Raw genomic sequence first — 13,115 nt, 5'->3', positions numbered from 1 at the left:
GTAGGTGGAGAAATCAGTAATACACTGAAATTATATCTCACTGGTTTGACAACTCAACTGTAATAACTCCATACTCATTCACAGCCTGCTTGTATGGGGGGGAGTCTTTAGTGCAGCTTTAGAGCAATCCTCTGCATTGTTTCTGAATCAGTAGCAAGGGGTCTTAACAGGTTGGCCCTTGAGCCTTCAGGTACCTACCCTTCGTTAACTTGATAATCTGTGAGTGAGAGTTCAGTCTACTTACTGTTCCTGCCTCTAGTAGATTGAAATGGTACCTCTTAATCCTATCACTAAAGTTGAATTGTCCAGACAAGTAGCAGCAGATTGATACCACCAGTTCTTTTACAGAAATCACAAAAGACTGCTCAACAACTGAAATAGCTTAGACTTCAGTGCAGCTCATTGCATGATGGCAGGGGAGCTCTGCTTTTGTGTCTGTAGGAGGAAAAAAGTTCCCTTTCCTGGCATGGAAATAGAAACAAACAGAAAGGCTAGAAATCAATTCTGCAATCCTTAGTCCTACAAGTAACACTAAGGTTCACCAGCTCGTTCTTTTGTGAGATTCCTGTTAGCTCTTAGCTTGTGATAAGCTATACATACTGCAGAAAAGGTTGATGGCACACAAACATGCATTCATAGGACTGACAAAATAACAAGGATAGCAAGCAAAAAGAAGAGAAACCAATGAGATGTAAGACCTATGCAGAACATATTGGGTCTCTGCAAAGTGGGAACCACACTGAATCTTCTCCATCCCTCATGCACCTCGTGATTCAAGCCAAATCCAGGCTTCAGTGGCTGTTTGAGAAGCTTTAGTCAACTCTCGCACCTCTCTCTGATCTCTCTTTGCACTTCTCTGCCATTCCTGGATTTGTCCAGAACCGCAGATGTGAAAGTATTGCAAGAGCAATATTTCTGACTGTGCAACACAGCCCAACACAAATAGGCCATGCTCATAATCTATCAGTGTAACACCATCTCGGGAGACATGGCTACCCATTTTCTAGCCCAAACAGGATCAGATAATGGAAAGTCATGGTGTTTTGGATAACACCTCACACCTCCTGTTGGTTTGTGTGTACATTAAAGGTCACTTTGCACTCTTCAGAAAAACAGACTGACCAAAAGTCCCTGTTCATAAAGCTGTGCCTCTCTGGGCCCTAAAGATGACTGAATTTCAATGAGGCTTTATTCTTCAAAATGAAAGGTGCTGTCTAACAGTAAAATATTGTTCTATTAAATTCAGCCCATGGCAGATCCACTACTGAGGGCTATTGAGGCAAATAAGAGCAGGGTGATGTCAGTCTGTGGTCATAAAGTTGCAGTATTCAAAAATGTAGAAAAAGCAGGTTGTCAGATTTCAATAAAGCAGTGGAAATGAATAGATACATCTCAGAGCTGGTTGCTTCCTAGTGGGATGGAATTTGAATAATAACATCACACTTGAACCAACATTGGGCTGGATTAATGACTACCACAGGCAAAGCACTGGCATGGTGAAGCTGCGGCAGCAGGAGCACCACCGTAGGTGTTACTAATGATACAGAGCAATGCTTCTGCTTGTTTGCACACAGAATGAAAAAAATAGGGGAGGAGGAATCTGGGAATTATTGCTTTAAGCTGCAATTTTCAACAAAGGAATCTTGCCATTCCAAACTGTCTAGACCTTTAAAAATAAAAGATGTGCAGTATTTACAATGCTCTTCAGTATTCATGAGGCTTTGCTGCTTGTTGTAAGACGAGATGAAAACAATACTCAGTAGATTTTCATAAGTGACACGCAACTGTAAGATTGATAGATGATGTGGATTTAATGTATGTGGAGTTCAGCGCCAACATAAAAGCTGTGATGTACCCAAACACCGAGTTTATTAAATCCCTGTTTCCTTAAATGATCATCCAAAGCCTTTCACCACTCTCTTCTACCAGAAAATAAAGAAAAGAAGGTAGGAAAAAGAGAGGAGGGAGGGGAAAAGAACCCCAGCCAAGGGATTCCCCTTAGTTTTGGTAGAGAATTACAATATCAGAACTGAGAGAGACAAATATTTAGACACTCTCTCTGCATAGAGATTAATGTGAGAGTCAGAAATACATGGAATCCACTTAAATTGATGTGATTTAGTTATGAATGGTTAAACATAAGTATTCCATTGTCAAATGTCAAAATCTATTGTATTAACTCTTTCCTCTCCCCAACCCTCCTGTATAGCTCCTAAATCTACCAAATTCTTCTTAGAGCCCAGGGATCCGCTCCCCCAGCTCTCTGTGTGGCAGGGCCAGAGTACAGCACAAAATCCCTAACTCTACTCCAGGAGAGGAACACATCGGGTGGGTGCACGGCAGCTCCTGCCTCCTGCTCCCTGGGGCAAACCTGCTCAAAGCCGGGGAGCCGTGCTGGGGGAGCAAGGGCACAGCAAACTACTCTCCTTCAAAACATCAGCTGGGGAGTTAGGGTAGAGTTGCTGACTTGCCCAGCGCCAGCCTTCGCTACACACACCCTCCGGTCTCGTTGGGAACTGTAAGTCAGCTGCTGTAACCATTGTCCTCACAAGGTATTTCCCGTGCACCTTTGCTGATTTGAAACAGCATTTCACCTTTAGTCTGACATCAAGCGGATTGTTTTCTCTGTCTTTCCAACTTCACCCATCAGGCCGCATTCCTATGAATTAGGATTGACTTGCGCAGTGTCCCAAATCCTCTTGAAAACGATTTCTGAGTTGCTTAATTTCCACTGTCTCTAGGGGTGCAACACACACACACACTCCTTGATAACAGCCATGAGTAACATTTTCTGCCGTGCATTTGCAGCACTCTTTAACAAAGGTGTATTTGCTTCTTAGTGGAACATTTCACTTAGTTTCAGGGTCATTTCCTGTGACAGCTGAATGTCTGTCTTCTTTATCACCTCAAGATTTAGCAAAATGATATAATTAGTATAGTTGTGCTCCTTAACCCAACCAGCTGCACTGGAAATCAGGCCGTTTTAGCTCAGTTGAAAGGAGCAAATAGCATGCAAACTGAAATTGGGCTTTCTGCTCTGGACCAAATTTAACTTTTTTAAACTAGTAATATTACCCTTGTATTTTTCCCTTGTGACCCATTTACTCTGGACTGGTTAGCAAGCAATTGTTTAGATACTGATTTCCCGTGGTGCTCAGTGATATTGAAAAGTGGGTGGTTTATGCTGTGGCTTGGGAGATGTGGCCAGGAAACCTGGCCTATGGCAGAGACTGAAGCTGGATACAGCTGAATTCAGTTCCTATCAGCTCTTCTCCCTGCACTTCTGAACCAGTTATTTTTCAGGTACTGTTTTCTTTCCAGTCTTCTGGAAAACTTCCTCTTCTTGCCTTACTTCTTCTCTTCCTTATAAAAAAGAAAAAGGCTAATTTTCCCAAGGATAAGTTTGATTTTTTCACTTCAGCGATATTTTTTACTAATAAAGCTTTCTCATGAGCTACACTGGCAATTTTTGTAATACAAAGGAATAATTTAAACCAAAAATTGAGGGATAGGGCACAGAAATGGAAGAGAAGGAGGTCAGTGCATATCCTCCTGAATTTACAAACAAATGAAAATAAGTGACTGTGTTCACTCCCCTTTAACTTGCTGGTAAATATCCGAGGAAGTTGTTTGCAATGGGAATGTTTATCAGAAAAATAAACTTCAGCAAATATTTATGGAAAACAAATGGCAGATCCAATCAATCCATTTGCTTTAGAAATTTGAAACCCAGCTATATATTCATGCAATCAAGGACAAAGAAACTTCTCTGTACCTAGTCCAAGTCTCTAGAATTATGAACCTGCATCAAAATGCTCATGACAAAGTGATACATTAAGAATCATTTGCAGAAAACATTTTGAGTTATGAATACTATGCTGAAGGAAACTTGTAAATTGTAAGGAGCTGAAAATCATAAAATAATTTTTAAAATGTACTTCCTTGGTTTTCCTGCCTGTGCAAGTGTGCTCATACTTTGTAAAGTCCTTAGATTTTCTACACAGATTAGACTGCATATGTACATAAAAATGCTCATAATCACCTGAAGAAGGTGGAAAGGGAGTAGAGAAAATGGATAGCTAAGACCCAGCAAAGAGAACATAGGGAAGAATGGGAAATAATATACGCAAATAAATAAAGGGACTGTGTTACTATTGTTGTGCCTTCTAAAATAGGCCCAGTTGTGCCTTCTCAGCAGTTTCATGGAGTTCCCCCTGGTAGAAGGTGCTTTCCTTTACCTACAAAAACCTGCTTAGTGTTGCTTGTCCTCTTTTGTTTTGTTTTTATAATTGATGTTTTGCATGTGTGAAACCCCAATGTTTTCTTTAAACCATGAAGACTAAATGCTTGGGGTACTCAAAGAGTTTTGACAAATAGGAAAGATTCAGGAAAGGCACAAAACTTGGGAAAGTTGGGCGTTCATTCACCCCTGCTTTCAGCTAACATGAGCACATGAACTTCCCAAATCTGTGGTTTTCTTTTTAAAGAATTAAGCACAGTGGGGAAGCATTAACATGCATCTCTAGACCTTCCTCTCTCTGCTTCTAATTCATATATTCTTTCCTTTACCCCTCTTTTCTCTCCTCACCTGTTTATCATGAATTTTTTTCTTGTTTATATTACTCCTTTTTTAAATAGCCAAGTCACTCCCATCTCAGGCCGTTTGCATTTTTGCACCGTGCTCATCTGCACACTTTCAGATGGGCATTTAAGGTGCTGTATGCCTCAGCACGTGCTCACTCAGAAAGTCACCCCATTTATATATTCCTTTGTTGCATTAACAGACACAAAATGGGTGCTCTCCACAACTGCTTTGCATGTATTTCTTTATCAGCCTGACCGTCTTCCTTGTGCAGAAAGGTGGGACTACCCAGACGGTGCTATCAGGTCTCCCAAAGAGGTCTTAACCTGTCCTTTAACTTCATCAATATACAGCTGGCCCTTCATTCAGTCTCTTGGAAGCTGATATTTGGGGTTTCCTCCCATTTCTTGTGCAGTATTAAATATACCACAAAAGTGCCCTGTGCCAATTTTGGAAGGTAAAGGTGAAATACACACTTTTGGGAAGTAAATAATAAAAGTGCTGCTGGTGTGTTTGCAGATGGTAGGTCATGCCTCTCTGTAGCTACTAGCCTTCACGTGAGTGTGCAAGAGTGGCATCTGAGATTAAGCAGTGATTTCCTCTTCCTGGCCCGTGACTCAGGCTGTTTGAGTTTTATTCTCATCTCTACCACAAATTTGGAAACATTAGATGGACGGACTTCTCTATCAGTTCCAGCACCTTTCTGTCATGTGCATGCCATGATATACAAACATCTGCCCCTTTCATAAACTCATCAAGTCCAGATTTCCACGTGGCAACCGGAACGAGTCACTGTATTTCTCGATGCCTCAGTTCTCTGTGAGACAGAGATGATAGTGCTTGCTTTGTTTTGCCTCTGAAGATTGGCTTTTCCGCATAATACATTCAGTGCCTAAAACAACAAGCTCCCCCCTTGCCTGGGCATTCAGCTCTAACAATAATAAGATGAAATTAGGAACAGGCACAGAAAAGAAAGCTGGGTGTAAATAAAGAAGAGGTTAAGACCAGTGTTTATCGGGTTTACTCTCCAGTGCAGAGCTATGGCAAATATACATCCGAGTGCTTTTCCCAGGGAGGTAACCTATCATGGATGTTGCTTGAACTTTTATTTGTGATTTTCATGAGCCTTCCAGAGCAGTGCGTTCCCTACACTGAGGTGACTACTTTGAGTTCGGTTTTTTAATTAAGGTTCTGTATTGTAACTAGTCAATGTACATTATTGGGAGAATGAATGTCAATGCCAGTGCTTTTTCTTTCTCTCCTTTATCTTTGTCAATGATTCAAAGACATGATTTATGGTTAGTCTCCGTCTTTCAGGATCATCCATCAAGCGCTGGTTTCACTACAGGGCTCGAAGTTGTAAATCATGCAGAAAGGCTGTCACTCATCTCATGTAACCCTTTAAACACAGGGATGGAAGAGGAGGGCTGTTTTTTGTAGAGCTGTAAGAAATAGCAATAAAATAGCCATAAAATTGATGAAGTTAAACTAATCTATACGATTAATTGTTCCTTGTAATGCAATAATTATTATGAGGGACAATTAAAAAACCAGGGCGTGACTCCACCCCGCAAGTTCATTCTGAAAACCTGGAGGACTTCAGGGCTCTATAGAATACGTCGCTTTTTTGTTTTCTCTTTTGAGCTCCTTTCAGATTTTTTAATGTCCTTTACAGACGTGAAGAGTTGAACTTCACTTTAGCATCAATCACAGGCTACTTGTGATCGTGACCTTGCAGTGACTAAAGAAGAAGTGCAAAAGCCCATTAGCAGCTGCTATTTTCAGCTTTGTAAATTAACAGTACTTTTTCTTCTCTCTCCGTTTCCCCACTCCACCCCTCCCTTTTTTTTCTTTTTTTTTTCCCCCTTTCTTCCTTTTTTTGGACAGGAAGACAAGCAAAAAATGAAATGTGTAAGTGGCATGGGAGCTTCCACACTTAGCCTTGTCTCTCAGGCTTGAGGGCTGATGACAGCTTTGGCCAAGTCGCTGATTGCTTCTCCGTGTCCTCCCCTGCCAGCCTGGGCTGCTGCTCCCAGGTCACATTAAGCACTAACTTTTCAGACAATGCCTCTACCTGCTCCAAGCACAAAGCCAGGGAGACTGGCATAAAATAATGAGGTGTCTTTCTTTTCTATCTTGCTATTTTATTTATTTATTTTGGTTCAAAGTGTCGGAACTTGGTAATGGAGGGTTATTAATGAAAAATATATGTTTGGGTTCTATTTGTTTAGATTCTGCAGTGACTTGATGGCAATTTTACCCCTGAATTATGTATGGCTCTGTTTTGCCTAGGCAAGCTGATACAAACAACAAATATAGTTAGTAAAAGATATATCAGTAAATAAGCTGAAAGGTTGTAAAATATGAATGTTTATCATCCAGACGGTGCCACTTCTCTTCTTTTTTACACGAACTCTGCTTGAGATGGTATTTAGGAGCTTGGGACTTCTTCTGTTCCAGCAATCTCTGCAGCTTGTCACAAAAACAAATGACACTGGCGGGAACATTGTCTTACACGGTATTCTTTTGCATGAACCTCAGTCTTCTTAAGGTGCTCATAATTTAAATTTATATCTTGATTTATTGGATTATAAGATCCTACCCTTCTTCCCTTACAGACCTATGCTCCTTTTAACCCAGGCTCCTTTCCTTTTCCATGCCAGTATTTAGCATCCGCTCACCTAACTCCAGGTGAATGAGGAATGCAGAGCACCAGAAGGACGTGTGCACTCAGGACGACGGATCCTGGCTTACTGTGCTGAGGGCAGACAGAGTGGCCCACTGGTGGGGCATCCCAAGCTGCAGCCTTCCCCATGCCCTGCGCTAGCCCTCTGTGTACAGAACTAATTTCTGCCATAAAGAATAACACCTGCCACTGCTCTGTGAGCCTTGTCAGTGAACTGAATTGATAAACAGGTCTTTTTGTGCATCTTACAGAGTGCTTGGGTGGTGAACTGAAAGTAACTTTAGGAGGAACAAAGGATAAGATGTTTAATTAAACATACAAAAAACCAATTGTATTGATGGGATTAAGGGAAATTTTTAAACCTCCATCTAGAAGATAAATTCTATTTTTAAAAAATATCATCCATTGCAAGCATCATGATAAATTAGCACTTGTTTTATTCTGGACTAAAGTCTCGTTCCACAGGGATCTCCAAGAATTTCTGCTGCTAAAATATAGCATAGAGGAAATTACAATTTTAACATCTCTCTGCAGTCTTAATTAAGACTGTTCTTCTGATATAAAGCTGTGGTGTCTAATTACCAGAAAGCTGTCAGAAAGTAACTTTCAAAAAACCTGTGTCAAAAAAGAGTTGGGAAGGCTAGAAATATTTATTCGTTACAAATTTATGGTGCTAGTAGATATTTTTAAGTCTAGCAGTCAACATTATACTAATTCCTCTCTCAATATCCCACCTCACAAGATAAATTCTAGTTCCAGCTCCTTTTCACCAAACAGTTGCTTTTTGTCCAGACAACATTTGGTTTGAACAAAAAAGGGAATGTTTCCTACCATTTTTTATCTTAGACATTCACAAAGTACTTGAAGTTTTCGATTTCAGCCTATTCCACATCTCAAAGCCAAATTCTGGCACAAACGTCCATCCATTTTTACCTACAAAAGCATGCAGGAACTCTGCAGTGCAAAACTATTAGTTAATCTGCAGAAGAGTCAGGAATCCACTTTGAGACTCAGTCCTAGTTCCTGTTTTTTTCCTACAGAGCATGTGCCATTGCCTCAGAAAGACTCATATTTAAGTCAAAATCTGCTCTTTTGTTTGCCAAGGAGTCAGCAGAGCCTGTGCTTGCTCATTATAGGTCTGACTTGGAGAGCTCATGAACCTCAGCCAGGTTTTGACGACCATTTCAGAACATTTCAGGTCATCAGACCATGATTGAGCCGAGGGTTTTGAGTTTGTTACCAGCTTATTTTATAGTTCTACCTGCTGAAAGTTCTTTTTCTGAGATTTGCATAAGGTAAAAAAAAAGGAGAGGTAATATGATGAATGCTGACAGGTACATTTGCTACAATTGATTAAACACTTTTGCCATCCGTACGATTTTCTTTCACCCGCCTTGTGTCTTGCCAGAAAGAGAGGTGTGAGTGACTTTGTCATTGACATTAAACAGTTGTATATACTTCTAGCTGCAAAATGCTATCCCCAGAGTTTGTTTACTCGATCTGTATTTCCAATCAGTGCAGAAGGTTTACCAAAGCAGTTCATTACTGATTTATTTATGATGTATTTAGATAGCAAATATGGTTCTGTCAGCAGTTGCTGGCTAAACAGTGTTGACAGACATTAATAGCATATGGTATAGGAATGGAATTATGATCTTTAAGAGTCTTTGTGTCTCAACATACATTTACAGTTTGCTTTTTTCCTAGGTAGAGAGACAGAGAACTTCCAAACAAGACAACAGTGTTTCTTTCTTTTTGTAACCTTTGGGGTTTGTTGCTGGTGACATTAAAATCTTCTGTGCCTGTTTAGCTGTTCAATTTAATGGAAGACAAATTCTCCCAAAGGTTTAATTTACTCTCACAAACTGAAATCACTGCATTCTCACCATGGGAAATGGCCTTAATTTTCCCAGCCTTCAGTATACATCAAGCATATAATTCATTTCTCCCCCCTCAATACTTCCCTCATTAGAAAACAAAGTTTTTGATATTTAAATGTTACATAGTTTAAGTTGAGAAACAGATCTTCTCAGCCCCGTAAAGTGCATTTGCAGGCATGATTGCTTCTCTCTGACAGGAATAGATTTATACAGGGTGGAACAGAAAAACAGTTGAATTTTTGACCTTTAATTGTCTGCTTCCTCTAACACCAGCATTTTTACCAGTGTCAAAGAGAAAAAGCAAAAAATGTGGCTGCTCATAGAAGAAGGAAGAACAGGTAGTGGTGAAACCACCTTGTGGCAGTTGATACTGGCTTGGGAGACTAAATTGTGCTGGGAAAGGACTAGAGAGGAAGATGATTTTCATCACATGAGGACAAACAAACTGGGAAATATATGGGAAATTATCACATCCTTCTCTTTAGATTAATGATAATGGAGGAAGTGAAGTGGAAATACATAATTTAATTTCCAAAGTAATGGACAACATTTTGGTTTCCCTAAAATGGAATTAATAAAAAAAAATTTCTTTGCTGGAATTAGATTGCATTTCCATAGGATTGCCTGGCCTCAGAACTGTGCTTCAGGCCCCTGCTAACAACTACCCAAAGTTATCAGGTAAAAGAAAAGGAAGAAGGGATCTTCTGAAGAAATGCTCTGGTCATACAGAACACCACCAGTGAGTGTAGGTGTGCTGTTTGCCAGGAGTGCGAGGGTTTTTGAGTAACAGCTACATGAATGATTTTTTTTAAATTACTGTTATTTTTGATGCACTGTTTAGGATGTAGACACTTCCTACTTCCACTGCTATTTGCAGCAAAAAATGAATATATATACATATATATATACACCCACCAGACAAAAAGAAACACCACTAGCATCAAGAAAAGGTTCTGTACAGAAAGCGCCAAGAAAAATAAAACATTGAGCCAATTCTTGCTCTGCCTAAATCCATTTGCTTCAAAAGAATTACACCAGCAAGAAATTTAGTCTATTGTACGTGGAAAAGTTAAGATGCCATTAACATCTGAAACATTATTAGAAATGAAACCCAAGTATGGGCAAAGCACACTCCAGGTTAGAGTCAGGCTTATCTCATCAATGCATGATGCTTGGTAGACCCAAGAGCTGGCTGAAATGATCTGACCCTGTAGGTAACCACTTTGAGAAGTTTGCCTTTCCACATCTTACAGGTTTGCCACTCCTGCGGTATCACAGCTCTACTAGACAGTGGCCGTGGTGACATCTGATAGCATGTGGCTGCTGGCAGCGCTGGCACATGCCAACCAGGGCCTCCCGAACAGGGTCTTTGGAGGACTTTTCTGTTTGAGCAAATGCTTTGGGGAAGGGCTGTTAACGTGGAGCACTGCTGCCTTGTCTGGGAGCATTAATGCTGCCACTGAGTCATGCGTATAGACCAAAGACATTAGACAGTAACTGAGTGGGCAAGAGATCTAGCTTGGTTACACTAAATTTTTCTGAGGAAGCAGCAGAGATGGCCAGTTTTGCTGGTTCTTCTCCCACTGAGTGCTTAAAGACTCCTGTTTGTAAGGGGCAGAGTATTAAAACACAGTGAATTCTTAAATAATGAGTTAACAGCAGTTTCAGTCTTTCTGAACCTTATTTTAAACATCTTTTTCTCTCTTTCTTTGTGCGACAGATTTCCAATCAGTATAAGGGAACTGACTGCACAGAAGCAGCAATGAACTGGCAGAACGATACATGTTGAAAAATCAAAAAATTGAAAAATTCAAATACAGACTAGTCAAATTCCAGCTGTGCATTGGTGGATACATGCAGTAATTAGCCCATGTAGACAAGGCAAATTGGTAGTCGTTCGAGACGAACCTTGTGCAGGTACTAGCTAGATCTGTGACATGTTTTGCTTTCATTTAAATTTTAGCATAGATTGATAAACACATTAAAAATTCATTTTTTTAGGTATTATTCCTGGTAGAAAGAGAAAAAGAATCAGCCAGAAATGCTTTAAAAGGGAAGTATTGTTTGGATTTGAACCTAGTGGATAAACTGAAAGTGTTTAGACAGTCTATAATGAAGTGTTGTTGGCCTCTGGTCTGTAATAAATGCTTCAATTTTATAGCTCCAAATCAACTTTACCCATAAAATCTCAAAGGACTTTCTCTACTTAGCGAATCAACTAGGACTTAGTGTCCATGGCCAGTGTATCCTCATGTATTATCAAAAGAGCTGTGCAGATCTAAGCTTATACAACTCCCACTGATATAAAAAAAATTGAGGGGAAGTTTTGCTTTCACATATCAGTAGTTAGTCCAAAATTTGTGTTAGATAAGGTGCACAAGATTTTTTGTCATGAATAACTGGACTATTGATAGCAAAAGGATTTTACTGCTGTGAAGTCAAATCCTCAATAAAATTATTTGGTGGGTTTCTGTTCAAAAAGTAGTCAAGTTAATGTGCGAGTCGTTCCTTTTATTAAAAACTTCTTGTTCAACATTTCTCCATTTTTACTATCATTGTGCACTTACCACTCTTTATTTTCATATGATTTCAGTCATTGCTTCAGAGGCCTTCATAGAAATATAAGTGTGGATCCTGTTACACACTCTCACAACATAAACACAGTTTGAACATGCATGTACATGTAATGTGCAAAATCCCTTGTAATGCTTCATTTTCTGAATGCTCTCTGCATCCATTTCCACCACAACTTTAAAACAGTAAACTGGTTTTTCTTACCAATTTCTTCTGAATGTCCTAATAATAATCCTGCTCTGTTCATCCTCCTGATTCCCAGCAGGATTTTGAGAAAAAACATTATAGATGGATTCACCTATTGCCATAGAGTTAAGGAAACCCTCTTGGACTGATCCCTGCTCTGCACTTGTTTCATTTGATTTATCTTCTGTTGTTCGTAGTTTCACTGATCACTTTCTTATTACTTCTGCACTTCCATCCATTTCAGTTTTGTACTCCTTTTCGAGCGATTTCTTATACCACCCCTGCCACCTGCTCCCACCTGATGAATTGTCTGCTCAAACTGTTGATCTTGACCTGGCATGGTCTCTTCCACAGAAAATAAATGGTGCCACACAGACGTATAATGATGCCTTAATAAACATCGCAGGTACGTTTGCTCCTCTGCAGAAGTGCAGAGCTTGAGAAGTGGTGTCCCAATTGCATGCTGATGCCTGGGAGGCAGTGAAAAGGAAGAGGTAGGAACTAAAAGAAAAATGGAGAAGTTTAGCTCTTTGTGTGTATTTAACCACACTGGGCCTTTTTTTTTAAAGTCCTTGTCTGCACTTACCCTTGTGATCAATGGAAACAGCAATAAATATATTTTAATTCTTTAAACATTTTAAATGGTGCTTGTTTAATTTTTTTTATATAGTTGAGCTTGCCTGCAGCAGCAATTCATTTTTCAGGAAGTCAATATTATGAATAATTTGGTAGAGGTCAAAGACCTTCTGTTGCTTTTCCTTCAAAATCTGAGTGAGGCCTCGTTAAAAAAAAATTTTATTGTAGTTTTATTCTATTACAGAGTTGAATTGTAGAGATGGTTAATCCACTCTTTCAGCTCTTTCAGGATTTTAGACTCCGGATCTTTGATCCACTAGGCTGCTTTGTGAATTCCTGCAGGCCTTAAATCCAGTTACGATGGATATAATGTACAGCTTTTTTTGTACCCAGAGAGGTCCCTCACTTCAGCAGTGGTTACATCGTGATACCTGCGCTGAAGAAGTTGTTTCTGTCAGTAAGTGACCTTTCTGATTATTGGATTTTTTTACCATAACTCATAGTTGTTATTCTTGCTGAGATTCAGGAAAAGCTGATCCTGTGCAGCTGCAGCCTCCTGTTGTTGCTGCCTGGTTTTTTATGCTTTGTCCCATATGATAAATTTCAGTTATCACTTAGGACAGGGCAGGAA

This window comes from Phaethon lepturus, unplaced genomic scaffold (genome assembly GCF_000687285.1).
Source record: "Phaethon lepturus isolate BGI_N335 unplaced genomic scaffold, ASM68728v1 scaffold49939, whole genome shotgun sequence".
Classification (NCBI taxonomy): Eukaryota; Metazoa; Chordata; class Aves; order Phaethontiformes; family Phaethontidae; genus Phaethon; species Phaethon lepturus.
Note: the sequence above shows the minus strand (reverse complement) of the source record.